Genomic DNA, 15,842 nt, shown 5'->3' on the forward strand with positions numbered 1-15,842 from the left:
ACTTGAGTTCGAACCTTATATACATCAGTGATTCGAATTTTTTCACATGCATGACTTTTACGCCATGATTGCTATTCTCCAAAGTATTAGTTTCAGAATGAAAACATTTGGTGTGTGGATGCATTCTTACATGGTCCACCCTCATGAAAAATATTGGCGCAATTGCATCAAAAATCATGACTTGAGTTCGAACCTTATATACATCAGTGATTCGAATTTTTTCACATGCATGACTTTTACGCCATGAGAGCTATTCTCCAAAGTATTAGTTTCAGAACGAAAACATTTGGTGTGTGGATGCATTCTTACATGGTCCACCCTCATGTAAAATATTGGCGCAATTGCATCAAAAATCATGACTTGAGTTCGAACCTTATATACATCAGTGATTCCTATTTTTTTTTACATGCATGACTTTTACGCCATGAGAGCTATTCTCCAAAGTATTAGTTTCAGAACTAAAACATTTGGTGTGTGGATGCATTCTTACATGGTCGACCCTCATGTAAAATATTGGCGCAATTGCATCAAAAATCATGACTTGAGTTCGAACCTTATATACATCAGTGATTCGAATTTTTTCACATGCATGACTTTTACGCCATGATTGCTATTCTCCAAAGTATTAGTTTCAGAACTAAAACATTTGGTGTGTGGATGCATTCTTACATGGTCGACCCTCATGTAAAATATTGGCGCAATTGCATCAAAAATCATGACTTGAGTTCGAACCTTATATACATCAGTGATTCGAATTTTTTCACATGCATGACTTTTACGCCATGATTGCTATTCTCATAAGTATTAGTTTCAGAACTAAAACATTTGGTGTGTGGATGCATTCTTACATGGTCGACCCTCATGTAAAATATTGGCGCAATTGCATCAAAAATCATGACTTGAGTTCGAACCTTATATACATCAGTGATTCGAATTTTTTCACATGCATGACTTTTACGCCATGAGAGCTATTCTCCAAAGTATTAGTTTCAGAACGAAAACATTTGGTGTGTGGATGCATTCTTACATGGTCCACCCTCATGTAAAATATTGGCGCAATTGCATCAAAAATCATGACTTGAGTTCGAACCTTATATACATCAGTGATTCGAATTTTTTCACATGCATGACTTTTACGCCATGAGAGCTATTCTCCAAAGTATTAGTTTCAGAACGAAAACATTTGGTGTGTGGATGCATTCTTACATGGTCGACCCTCATGAAAAATATTGGCGCAATTGCATCAAAAATCATGACTTGAGTTCGAACCTTATATACATCAGTGATTCGAATTTTTTCACATGCATGACTTTTACGCCATGATTGCTATTCTCCAAAGTATTAGTTTCAGAACGAAAACATTTGGTGTGTGGATGCATTCTTACATGGTCCACCCTCATGTAAAATATTGGCGCAATTGCATCAAAAATCATGACTTGAGTTCGAACCTTATATACATCAGTGATTCGAATTTTTTCACATGCATGACTTTTACGCCATGAGAGCTATTCTCCAAAGTATTAGTTTCAGAACTAAAACATTTGGTGTGTGGATGCATTCTTACATGGTCGACCCTCATGAAAAATATTGGCGCAATTGCATCAAAAATCATGACTTGAGTTCGAACCTTATATACATCAGTGATTCGAATTTTTTCACATGCATGACTTTTACGCCATGAGAGCTATTCTCCAAAGTATTAGTTTCAGAACTAAAACATTTAGTGTGTGGATGCATTCTTACATGGTCCACCCTCATGTAAAATATTGGCGCAATTCCATAAAATTTCTTGACTTGAGTTCGAACTATAAATACATCAGCGATTCGAATTTTTTTCACATGCATGACTTTTACGCCATGAGAGCTATTCTCCAAAGTATTAGTTTCAGAACGAAAACATTTGGTGTGTGGATGCATTCTTACATGGTCGACCCTCATGGAAAATATTGGCGCAATTGCATAAAAATTCTTGACTTGAGTTCGAACTATGATTACATCAGCGTTTCGAATTTTTTTCACATGCATGACTTTTACGCCATGATTGCTATTCTCCAAAGTATTAGTTTCAGAACGAAAACATTTGGTGTGTGGATGCATTCTTACATGGTCGACCCTCATGAAAAATATTGGCGCAATTGCATCAAAAATCATGACTTGAGTTCGAACCTTATATACATCAGTGATTCGAATTTTTTCACATGCATGACTTTTACGCCATGATTGCTATTCTCCAAAGTATTAGTTTCAGAATGAAAACATTTGGTGTGTGGATGCATTCTTACATGGTCGACCCTCATGAAAAATATTGGCGCAATTGCATCAAAAATCATGACTTGAGTTCGAACCTTATATACATCAGTGATTCGAATTTTTTCACATGCATGACTTTTACGCCATGAGAGCTATTCTCCAAAGTATTAGTTTCAGAACGAAAACATTTGGTGTGTGGATGCATTCTTACATGGTCCACCCTCATGTAAAATATTGGCGCAATTGCATCAAAAATCATGACTTGAGTTCGAACCTTATATACATCAGTGATTCCTATTTTTTTTTACATGCATGACTTTTACGCCATGAGAGCTATTCTCCAAAGTATTAGTTTCAGAACTAAAACATTTGGTGTGTGGATGCATTCTTACATGGTCGACCCTCATGTAAAATATTGGCGCAATTGCATCAAAAATCATGACTTGAGTTCGAACCTTATATACATCAGTGATTCGAATTTTTTCACATGCATGACTTTTACGCCATGATTGCTATTCTCCAAAGTATTAGTTTCAGAACTAAAACATTTGGTGTGTGGATGCATTCTTACATGGTCGACCCTCATGTAAAATATTGGCGCAATTGCATCAAAAATCATGACTTGAGTTCGAACCTTATATACATCAGTGATTCGAATTTTTTCACATGCATGACTTTTACGCCATGATTGCTATTCTCCAAAGTATTAGTTTCAGAACTAAAACATTTGGTGTGTGGATGCATTCTTACATGGTCGACCCTCATGGAAAATATTGGCGCAATTGCATCAAAAATCATGACTTGAGTTCGAACCTTATATACATCAGTGATTCGAATTTTTTCACATGCATGACTTTTACGCCATGAGAGCTATTCTCCAAAGTACTAGTTTCAGAACGAAAACATTTGGTGTGTGGATGCATTCTTACATGGTCCACCCTCATGTAAAATATTGGCGCAATTGCATCAAAAATCATGACTTGAGTTCGAACCTTATATACATCAGTGATTCGAATTTTTTCACATGCATGACTTTTACGCCATGAGAGCTATTCTCCAAAGTATTAGTTTCAGAACGAAAACATTTGGTGTGTGGATGCATTCTTACATGGTCGACCCTCATGAAAAATATTGGTGCAATTGCATCAAAAATCATGACTTGAGTTCGAACCTTATATACATCAGTGATTCGAATTTTTTCACATGCATGACTTTTACGCCATGATTGCTATTCTCCAAAGTATTAGTTTCAGAACGAAAACATTTGGTGTGTGGATGCATTCTTACATGGTCCACCCTCATGTAAAATATTGGCGCAATTGCATCAAAAATCATGACTTGAGTTCGAACCTTATATACATCAGTGATTCCTATTTTTTTTTACATGCATGACTTTTACGCCATGAGAGCTATTCTCCAAAGTATTAGTTTCAGAACTAAAACATTTAGTGTGCGGATGCATTCTTACATGGTCCACCCTCATGTAAAATATTGGCGCAATTCCATAAAATTTCTTGACTTGAGTTCGAACTATAAATACATCAGCGATTCGAATTTTTTTCACATGCATGACTTTTACGCCATGAGAGCTATTCTCCAAAGTATTAGTTTCAGAACGAAAACATTTGGTGTGTGGATGCATTCTTACATGGTCGACCCTCATGGAAAATATTGGCGCAATTGCATAAAAATTCTTGACTTGAGTTCGAACTATGATTACATCAGCGTTTCGAATTTTTTTCACATGCATGACTTTTACGCCATGATTGCTATTCTCCAAAGTATTAGTTTCAGAACGAAAACATTTGGTGTGTGGATGCATTCTTACATGGTCGACCCTCATGAAAAATATTGGCGCAATTGCATCAAAAATCATGACTTGAGTTCGAACCTTATATACATCAGTGATTCGAATTTTTTCACATGCATGACTTTTACGCCATGATTGCTATTCTCCAAAGTATTAGTTTCAGAATGAAAACATTTGGTGTGTGGATGCATTCTTACATGGTCGACCCTCATGAAAAATATTGGCGCAATTGCATCAAAAATCATGACTTGAGTTCGAACCTTATATACATCAGTGATTCGAATTTTTTCACATGCATGACTTTTACGCCATGAGAGCTATTCTCCAAAGTATTAGTTTCAGAACGAAAACATTTGGTGTGTGGATGCATTCTTACATGGTCCACCCTCATGTAAAATATTGGCGCAATTGCATCAAAAATCATGACTTGAGTTCGAACCTTATATACATCAGTGATTCCTATTTTTTTTTACATGCATGACTTTTACGCCATGAGAGCTATTCTCCAAAGTATTAGTTTCAGAACTAAAACATTTGGTGTGTGGATGCATTCTTACATGGTCGACCCTCATGTAAAATATTGGCGCAATTGCATCAAAAATCATGACTTGAGTTCGAACCTTATATACATCAGTGATTCGAATTTTTTCACATGCATGACTTTTACGCCATGATTGCTATTCTCCAAAGTATTAGTTTCAGAACTAAAACATTTGGTGTGTGGATGCATTCTTACATGGTCGACCCTCATGTAAAATATTGGCGCAATTGCATCAAAAATCATGACTTGAGTTCGAACCTTATATACATCAGTGATTCGAATTTTTTCACATGCATGACTTTTACGCCATGATTGCTATTCTCATAAGTATTAGTTTCAGAACTAAAACATTTGGTGTGTGGATGCATTCTTACATGGTCGACCCTCATGTAAAATATTGGCGCAATTGCATCAAAAATCATGACTTGAGTTCGAACCTTATATACATCAGTGATTCGAATTTTTTCACATGCATGACTTTTACGCCATGAGAGCTATTCTCCAAAGTATTAGTTTCAGAACGAAAACATTTGGTGTGTGGATGCATTCTTACATGGTCCACCCTCATGTAAAATATTGGCGCAATTGCATCAAAAATCATGACTTGAGTTCGAACCTTATATACATCAGTGATTCGAATTTTTTCACATGCATGACTTTTACGCCATGAGAGCTATTCTCCAAAGTATTAGTTTCAGAACGAAAACATTTGGTGTGTGGATGCATTCTTACATGGTCCACCCTCATGAAAAATATTGGCGCAATTGCATCAAAAATCATGACTTGAGTTCGAACCTTATATACATCAGTGATTCGAATTTTTTCACATGCATGACTTTTACGCCATGATTGCTATTCTCCAAAGTATTAGTTTCAGAACGAAAACATTTGGTGTGTGGATGCATTCTTACATGGTCCACCCTCATGTAAAATATTGGCGCAATTGCATCAAAAATCATGACTTGAGTTCGAACCTTATATACATCAGTGATTCGAATTTTTTCACATGCATGACTTTTACGCCATGATTGCTATTCTCCAAAGTATTAGTTTCAGAACTAAAACATTTGGTGTGTGGATGCATTCTTACATGGTCGACCCTCATGTAAAATATTGGCGCAATTGCATCAAAAATCATGACTTGAGTTCGAACCTTATATACATCAGTGATTCGAATTTTTTCACATGCATGACTTTTACGCCATGATTGCTATTCTCATAAGTATTAGTTTCAGAACTAAAACATTTGGTGTGTGGATGCATTCTTACATGGTCGACCCTCATGTAAAATATTGGCGCAATTGCATCAAAAATCATGACTTGAGTTCGAACCTTATATACATCAGTGATTCGAATTTTTTCACATGCATGACTTTTACGCCATGAGAGCTATTCTCCAAAGTATTAGTTTCAGAACGAAAACATTTGGTGTGTGGATGCATTCTTACATGGTCCACCCTCATGTAAAATATTGGCGCAATTGCATCAAAAATCATGACTTGAGTTCGAACCTTATATACATCAGTGATTCGAATTTTTTCACATGCATGACTTTTACGCCATGAGAGCTATTCTCCAAAGTATTAGTTTCAGAACGAAAACATTTGGTGTGTGGATGCATTCTTACATGGTCCACCCTCATGAAAAATATTGGCGCAATTGCATCAAAAATCATGACTTGAGTTCGAACCTTATATACATCAGTGATTCGAATTTTTTCACATGCATGACTTTTACGCCATGATTGCTATTCTCCAAAGTATTAGTTTCAGAACGAAAACATTTGGTGTGTGGATGCATTCTTACATGGTCCACCCTCATGTAAAATATTGGCGCAATTGCATCAAAAATCATGACTTGAGTTCGAACCTTATATACATCAGTGATTCGAATTTTTTCACATGCATGACTTTTACGCCATGAGAGCTATTCTCCAAAGTATTAGTTTCAGAACTAAAACATTTGGTGTGTGGATGCATTCTTACATGGTCGACCCTCATGAAAAATATTGGCGCAATTGCATCAAAAATCATGACTTGAGTTCGAACCTTATATACATCAGTGATTCGAATTTTTTCACATGCATGACTTTTACGCCATGAGAGCTATTCTCCAAAGTATTAGTTTCAGAACTAAAACATTTAGTGTGTGGATGCATTCTTACATGGTCCACCCTCATGAAAAATATTGGCGCAATTCCATAAAATTTCTTGACTTGAGTTCGAACTATAAATACATCAGCGATTCGAATTTTTTTCACATGCATGACTTTTACGCCATGAGAGCTATTCTCCAAAGTATTAGTTTCAGAACGAAAACATTTGGTGTGTGGATGCATTCTTACATGGTCGACCCTCATGGAAAATATTGGCGCAATTGCATAAAAATTCTTGACTTGAGTTCGAACTATGATTACATCAGCGTTTCGAATTTTTTTCACATGCATGACTTTTACGCCATGATTGCTATTCTCCAAAGTATTAGTTTCAGAACGAAAACATTTGGTGTGTGGATGCATTCTTACATGGTCGACCCTCATGAAAAATATTGGCGCAATTGCATCAAAAATCATGACTTGAGTTCGAACCTTATATACATCAGTGATTCGAATTTTTTCACATGCATGACTTTTACGCCATGATTGCTATTCTCCAAAGTATTAGTTTCAGAATGAAAACATTTGGTGTGTGGATGCATTCTTACATGGTCGACCCTCATGAAAAATATTGGCGCAATTGCATCAAAAATCATGACTTGAGTTCGAACCTTATATACATCAGTGATTCGAATTTTTTCACATGCATGACTTTTACGCCATGAGAGCTATTCTCCAAAGTATTAGTTTCAGAACGAAAACATTTGGTGTGTGGATGCATTCTTACATGGTCCACCCTCATGTAAAATATTGGCGCAATTGCATCAAAAATCATGACTTGAGTTCGAACCTTATATACATCAGTGATTCCTATTTTTTTTTTACATGCATGACTTTTACGCCATGAGAGCTATTCTCCAAAGTATTAGTTTCAGAACTAAAACATTTGGTGTGTGGATGCATTCTTACATGGTCGACCCTCATGTAAAATATTGGCGCAATTGCATCAAAAATCATGACTTGAGTTCGAACCTTATATACATCAGTGATTCGAATTTTTTCACATGCATGACTTTTACGCCATGATTGCTATTCTCCAAAGTATTAGTTTCAGAACGAAAACATTTGGTGTGTGGATGCATTCTTACATGGTCGACCCTCATGAAAAATATTGGCGCAATTGCATCAAAAATCATGACTTGAGTTCGAACCTTATATACATCAGTGATTCGAATTTTTTCACATGCATGACTTTTACGCCATGATTGCTATTCTCCAAAGTATTAGTTTCAGAATGAAAACATTTGGTGTGTGGATGCATTCTTACATGGTCGACCCTCATGAAAAATATTGGCGCAATTGCATCAAAAATCATGACTTGAGTTCGAACCTTATATACATCAGTGATTCGAATTTTTTCACATGCATGACTTTTACGCCATGAGAGCTATTCTCCAAAGTATTAGTTTCAGAACGAAAACATTTGGTGTGTGGATGCATTCTTACATGGTCCACCCTCATGTAAAATATTGGCGCAATTGCATCAAAAATCATGACTTGAGTTCGAACCTTATATACATCAGTGATTCCTATTTTTTTTTTACATGCATGACTTTTACGCCATGAGAGCTATTCTCCAAAGTATTAGTTTCAGAACTAAAACATTTGGTGTGTGGATGCATTCTTACATGGTCGACCCTCATGTAAAATATTGGCGCAATTGCATCAAAAATCATGACTTGAGTTCGAACCTTATATACATCAGTGATTCGAATTTTTTCACATGCATGACTTTTACGCCATGATTGCTATTCTCCAAAGTATTAGTTTCAGAACTAAAACATTTGGTGTGTGGATGCATTCTTACATGGTCGACCCTCATGTAAAATATTGGCGCAATTGCATCAAAAATCATGACTTGAGTTCGAACCTTATATACATCAGTGATTCGAATTTTTTCACATGCATGACTTTTACGCCATGATTGCTATTCTCCAAAGTATTAGTTTCAGAACTAAAACATTTGGTGTGTGGATGCATTCTTACATGGTCGACCCTCATGGAAAATATTGGCGCAATTGCATCAAAAATCATGACTTGAGTTCGAACCTTATATACATCAGTGATTCGAATTTTTTCACATGCATGACTTTTACGCCATGAGAGCTATTCTCCAAAGTATTAGTTTCAGAACGAAAACATTTGGTGTGTGGATGCATTCTTACATGGTCCACCCTCATGTAAAATATTGGCGCAATTGCATCAAAAATCATGACTTGAGTTCGAACCTTATATACATCAGTGATTCGAATTTTTTCACATGCATGACTTTTACGCCATGAGAGCTATTCTCCAAAGTATTAGTTTCAGAACGAAAACATTTGGTGTGTGGATGCATTCTTACATGGTCGACCCTCATGAAAAATATTGGCGCAATTGCATCAAAAATCATGACTTGAGTTCGAACCTTATATACATCAGTGATTCGAATTTTTTCACATGCATGACTTTTACGCCATGATTGCTATTCTCCAAAGTATTAGTTTCAGAACGAAAACATTTGGTGTGTGGATGCATTCTTACATGGTCCACCCTCATGTAAAATATTGGCGCAATTGCATCAAAAATCATGACTTGAGTTCGAACCTTATATACATCAGTGATTCCTATTTTTTTTTACATGCATGACTTTTACGCCATGAGAGCTATTCTCCAAAGTATTAGTTTCAGAACTAAAACATTTGGTGTGTGGATGCATTCTTACATGGTCGACCCTCATGTAAAATATTGGCGCAATTCCATAAAATTTCTTGACTAGAGTTCGAACTATCAATACATCAGCGTTTCGATTTTTTTTCACATGCATGACTTTTACGCCATGAGAGCTATTCTCCAAAGTATTAGTTTCAGAACTAAAACATTTGGTTTGTGGATGCATTCTTACATGGTCGACCCTCATGGAAAATATTGGCGCAATTGCATCAAATTTCTTGACTTGAGTTCGAACTATGATTACATCAGCGTTTCGAATTTTTTTCACATGCATGACTTTTACGCCATGATTGCTATTCTCCAAAGTATTAGTTTCAGAACGAAAACATTTGGTGTGTGGATGCATTCTTACATGGTCCACCCTCATGTAAAATATTGGCGCAATTGCATCAAAAATCATGACTTGAGTTCGAACCTTATATACATCAGTGATTCGAATTTTTTCACATGCATGACTTTTACGCCATGAGAGCTATTCTCCAAAGTATTAGTTTCAGAACGAAAACATTTGGTGTGTGGATGCATTCTTACATGGTCGACCCTCATGAAAAATATTGGCGCAATTGCATCAAAAATCATGACTTGAGTTCGAACCTTATATACATCAGTGATTCGAATTTTTTCACATGCATGACTTTTACGCCATGAGAGCTATTCTCCAAAGTATTAGTTTCAGAACTAAAACATTTGGTGTGTGGATGCATTCTTACATGGTCCACCCTCATGTAAAATATTGGCGCAATTGCATCAAAAATCATGACTTGAGTTCGAACCTTATATACATCAGTGATTCGAATTTTTTCACATGCATGACTTTTACGCCATGATTGCTATTCTCCAAAGTATTAGTTTCAGAACTAAAACATTTGGTGTGTGGATGCATTCTTACATGGTCGACCCTCATGGAAAATATTGGCGCAATTGCATCAAAAATCATGACTTGAGTTCGAACCTTATATACATCAGTGATTCGAATTTTTTCACATGCATGACTTTTACGCCATGAGAGCTATTCTCCAAAGTATTAGTTTCAGAACGAAAACATTTGGTGTGTGGATGCATTCTTACATGGTCCACCCTCATGTAAAATATTGGCGCAATTGCATCAAAAATCATGACTTGAGTTCGAACCTTATATACATCAGTGATTCGAATTTTTTCACATGCATGACTTTTACGCCATGAGAGCTATTCTCCAAAGTATTAGTTTCAGAACTAAAACATTTGGTGTGTGGATGCATTCTTACATGGTCGACCCTCATGTAAAATATTGGCGCAATTGCATCAAAAATCATGACTTGAGTTCGAACCTTATATACATCAGTGATTCGAATTTTTTCACATGCATGACTTTTACGCCATGATTGCTATTCTCCAAAGTATTAGTTTCAGAACTAAAACATTTGGTGTGTGGATGCATTCTTACATGGTCGACCCTCATGGAAAATATTGGCGCAATTGCATCAAAAATCATGACTTGAGTTCGAACCTTATATACATCAGTGATTCGAATTTTTTCACATGCATGACTTTTACGCCATGAGAGCTATTCTCCAAAGTATTAGTTTCAGAACGAAAACATTTGGTGTGTGGATGCATTCTTACATGGTCCACCCTCATGTAAAATATTGGCGCAATTGCATCAAAAATCATGACTTGAGTTCGAACCTTATATACATCAGTGATTCGAATTTTTTCACATGCATGACTTTTACGCCATGAGAGCTATTCTCCAAAGTATTAGTTTCAGAACGAAAACATTTGGTGTGTGGATGCATTCTTACATGGTCGACCCTCATGAAAAATATTGGCGCAATTGCATCAAAAATCATGACTTGAGTTCGAACCTTATATACATCAGTGATTCGAATTTTTTCACATGCATGACTTTTACGCCATGATTGCTATTCTCCAAAGTATTAGTTTCAGAACTAAAACATTTGGTGTGTGGATGCATTCTTACATGGTCCACCCTCATCTAAAATATTGGCGCAATTGCATCAAAAATCATGACTTGAGTTCGAACCTTATATACATCAGTGATTCCTATTTTTTTTTACATGCATGACTTTTACGCCATGAGAGCTATTCTCCAAAGTATTAGTTTCAGAACTAAAACATTTAGTGTGTGGATGCATTCTTACATGGTCCACCCTCATGTAAAATATTGGCGCAATTCCATAAAATTTCTTGACTTGAGTTCGAACTATAAATACATCAGCGATTCGAATTTTTTTCACATGCATGACTTTTACGCCATGAGAGCTATTCTCCAAAGTATTAGTTTCAGAACGAAAACATTTGGTGTGTGGATGCATTCTTACATGGTCGACCCTCATGGAAAATATTGGCGCAATTGCATAAAAATTCTTGACTTGAGTTCGAACTATGATTACATCAGCGTTTCGAATTTTTTTCACATGCATGACTTTTACGCCATGATTGCTATTCTCCAAAGTATTAGTTTCAGAACGAAAACATTTGGTGTGTGGATGCATTCTTACATGGTCGACCCTCATGAAAAATATTGGCGCAATTGCATCAAAAATCATGACTTGAGTTCGAACCTTATATACATCAGTGATTCGAATTTTTTCACATGCATGACTTTTACGCCATGATTGCTATTCTCCAAAGTATTAGTTTCAGAATGAAAACATTTGGTGTGTGGATGCATTCTTACATGGTCGACCCTCATGAAAAATATTGGCGCAATTGCATCAAAAATCATGACTTGAGTTCGAACCTTATATACATCAGTGATTCGAATTTTTTCACATGCATGACTTTTACGCCATGAGAGCTATTCTCCAAAGTATTAGTTTCAGAACGAAAACATTTGGTGTGTGGATGCATTCTTACATGGTCCACCCTCATGTAAAATATTGGCGCAATTGCATCAAAAATCATGACTTGAGTTCGAACCTTATATACATCAGTGATTCCTATTTTTTTTTTACATGCATGACTTTTACGCCATGAGAGCTATTCTCCAAAGTATTAGTTTCAGAACTAAAACATTTGGTGTGTGGATGCATTCTTACATGGTCGACCCTCATGTAAAATATTGGCGCAATTGCATCAAAAATCATGACTTGAGTTCGAACCTTATATACATCAGTGATTCGAATTTTTTCACATGCATGACTTTTACGCCATGATTGCTATTCTCCAAAGTATTAGTTTCAGAACTAAAACATTTGGTGTGTGGATGCATTCTTACATGGTCGACCCTCATGTAAAATATTGGCGCAATTGCATCAAAAATCATGACTTGAGTTCGAACCTTATATACATCAGTGATTCGAATTTTTTCACATGCATGACTTTTACGCCATGATTGCTATTCTCCAAAGTATTAGTTTCAGAACTAAAACATTTGGTGTGTGGATGCATTCTTACATGGTCGACCCTCATGGAAAATATTGGCGCAATTGCATCAAAAATCATGACTTGAGTTCGAACCTTATATACATCAGTGATTCGAATTTTTTCACATGCATGACTTTTACGCCATGAGAGCTATTCTCCAAAGTATTAGTTTCAGAACGAAAACATTTGGTGTGTGGATGCATTCTTACATGGTCCACCCTCATGTAAAATATTGGCGCAATTGCATCAAAAATCATGACTTGAGTTCGAACCTTATATACATCAGTGATTCGAATTTTTTCACATGCATGACTTTTACGCCATGAGAGCTATTCTCCAAAGTATTAGTTTCAGAACGAAAACATTTGGTGTGTGGATGCATTCTTACATGGTCGACCCTCATGAAAAATATTGGCGCAATTGCATCAAAAATCATGACTTGAGTTCGAACCTTATATACATCAGTGATTCGAATTTTTTCACATGCATGACTTTTACGCCATGATTGCTATTCTCCAAAGTATTAGTTTCAGAACGAAAACATTTGGTGTGTGGATGCATTCTTACATGGTCCACCCTCATGTAAAATATTGGCGCAATTGCATCAAAAATCATGACTTGAGTTCGAACCTTATATACATCAGTGATTCCTATTTTTTTTTACATGCATGACTTTTACGCCATGAGAGCTATTCTCCAAAGTATTAGTTTCAGAACTAAAACATTTGGTGTGTGGATGCATTCTTACATGGTCGACCCTCATGTAAAATATTGGCGCAATTCCATAAAATTTCTTGACTAGAGTTCGAACTATCAATACATCAGCGTTTCGATTTTTTTTCACATGCATGACTTTTACGCCATGAGAGCTATTCTCCAAAGTATTAGTTTCAGAACTAAAACATTTGGTTTGTGGATGCATTCTTACATGGTCGACCCTCATGGAAAATATTGGCGCAATTGCATCAAATTTCTTTACTTGAGTTCGAACTATGATTACATCAGCGTTTCGAATTTTTTCACATGCATGACTTTTACGCCATGAGAGCTATTCTCCAAAGTATTAGTTTCAGAACGAAAACATTTGGTGTGTGGATGCATTCTTACATGGTCCACCCTCATGAAAAATATTGGCGCAATTGCATCAAAAATCATGACTTGAGTTCGAACCTTATATACATCAGTGATTCGAATTTTTTCACATGCATGACTTTTACGCCATGAGAGCTATTCTCCAAAGTATTAGTTTCAGAACTAAAACATTTAGTGTGTGGATGCATTCTTACATGGTCCACCCTCATGTAAAATATTGGCGCAATTCCATAAAATTTCTTGACTTGAGTTCGAACTATAAATGCATCAGCGATTCGAATTTTTTTCACATGCATGACTTTTACGCCATGAGAGCTATTCTCCAAAGTATTAGTTTCAGAACGAAAACATTTGGTGTGTGGATGCATTCTTACATGGTCGACCCTCATGTAAAATATTGGCGCAATTGCATAAAAATTCTTGACTTGAGTTCGAACTATGATTACATCAGCGTTTCGAATTTTTTTCACATGCATGACTTTTACGCCATGATTGCTATTCTCCAAAGTATTAGTTTCAGAACGAAAACATTTGGTGTGTGGATGCATTCTTACATGGTCGACCCTCATGAAAAATATTGGCGCAATTGCATCAAAAATCATGACTTGAGTTCGAACCTTATATACATCAGTGATTCGAATTTTTTCACATGCATGACTTTTACGCCATGATTGCTATTCTCCAAAGTATTAGTTTCAGAATGAAAACATTTGGTGTGTGGATGCATTCTTACATGGTCGACCCTCATGAAAAATATTGGCGCAATTGCATCAAAAATCATGACTTGAGTTCGAACCTTATATACATCAGTGATTCGAATTTTTTCATATGCATGACTTTTACGCCATGAGAGCTATTCTCCAAAGTATTAGTTTCAGAACGAAAACATTTGGTGTGTGGATGCATTCTTACATGGTCCACCCTCATGTAAAATATTGGCGCAATTGCATCAAAAATCATGACTTGAGTTCGAACCTTATATACATCAGTGATTCGAATTTTTTTTTACATGCATGACTTTTACGCCATGAGAGCTATTCTCCAAAGTATTAGTTTCAGAACTAAAACATTTGGTGTGTGGATGCATTCTTACATGGTCGACCCTCATGTAAAATATTGGCGCAATTCCATAAAATTTCTTGACTAGAGTTCGAACTATCAATACATCAGTGTTTCGATTTTTTTTCACATGCATGACTTTTACGCCATGAGAGCTATTCTCCAAAGTATTAGTTTCAGAACTAAAACATTTTGTTTGTGGATGCATTCTTACATGGTCGACCCTCATGGAAAATATTGGCGCAATTGCATCAAATTTCTTTACTTGAGTTCGAACTATGATTACATCAGCGTTTCGAATTTTTTTCACATGCATGACTTTTACGCCATGATTGCTATTCTCCAAAGTATTAGTTTCAGAACGAAAACATTTGGTGTGTGGATGCATTCTTACATGGTCCACCCTCATGTAAAATATTGGCGCAATTGCATCAAAAATCATGACTTGAGTTCGAACCTTATATACATCAGTGATTCGAATTTTTTCACATGCATGACTTTTACGCCATGAGAGCTATTCTCCAAAGTATTAGTTTCAGAACGAAAACATTTGGTGTGTGGATGCATTCTTACATGGTCGACCCTCATGAAAAATATTGGCGCAAATGCATCAAAAATCATGACTTGAGTTCGAACCTTATATACATCAGTGATTCGAATTTTTTCACATGCATGACTTTTACGCCATGATTGCTATTCTCCAAAGTATTAGTTTCAGAACGAAAACATTTGGTGTGTGGATGCATTCTTACATGGTCGACCCTCATGAAAAATATTGGCGCAATTGCATCAAAAATCATGACTTGAGTTCGAACCTTATATACATCAGTGATTCGAATTTTTTCACATGC

This window comes from Haliotis cracherodii, unplaced genomic scaffold (genome assembly GCF_022045235.1).
Source record: "Haliotis cracherodii isolate W230 unplaced genomic scaffold, xgHalCrac1.p SCAF_11, whole genome shotgun sequence".
NCBI lineage: Eukaryota > Metazoa > Mollusca > Gastropoda > Lepetellida > Haliotidae > Haliotis > Haliotis cracherodii.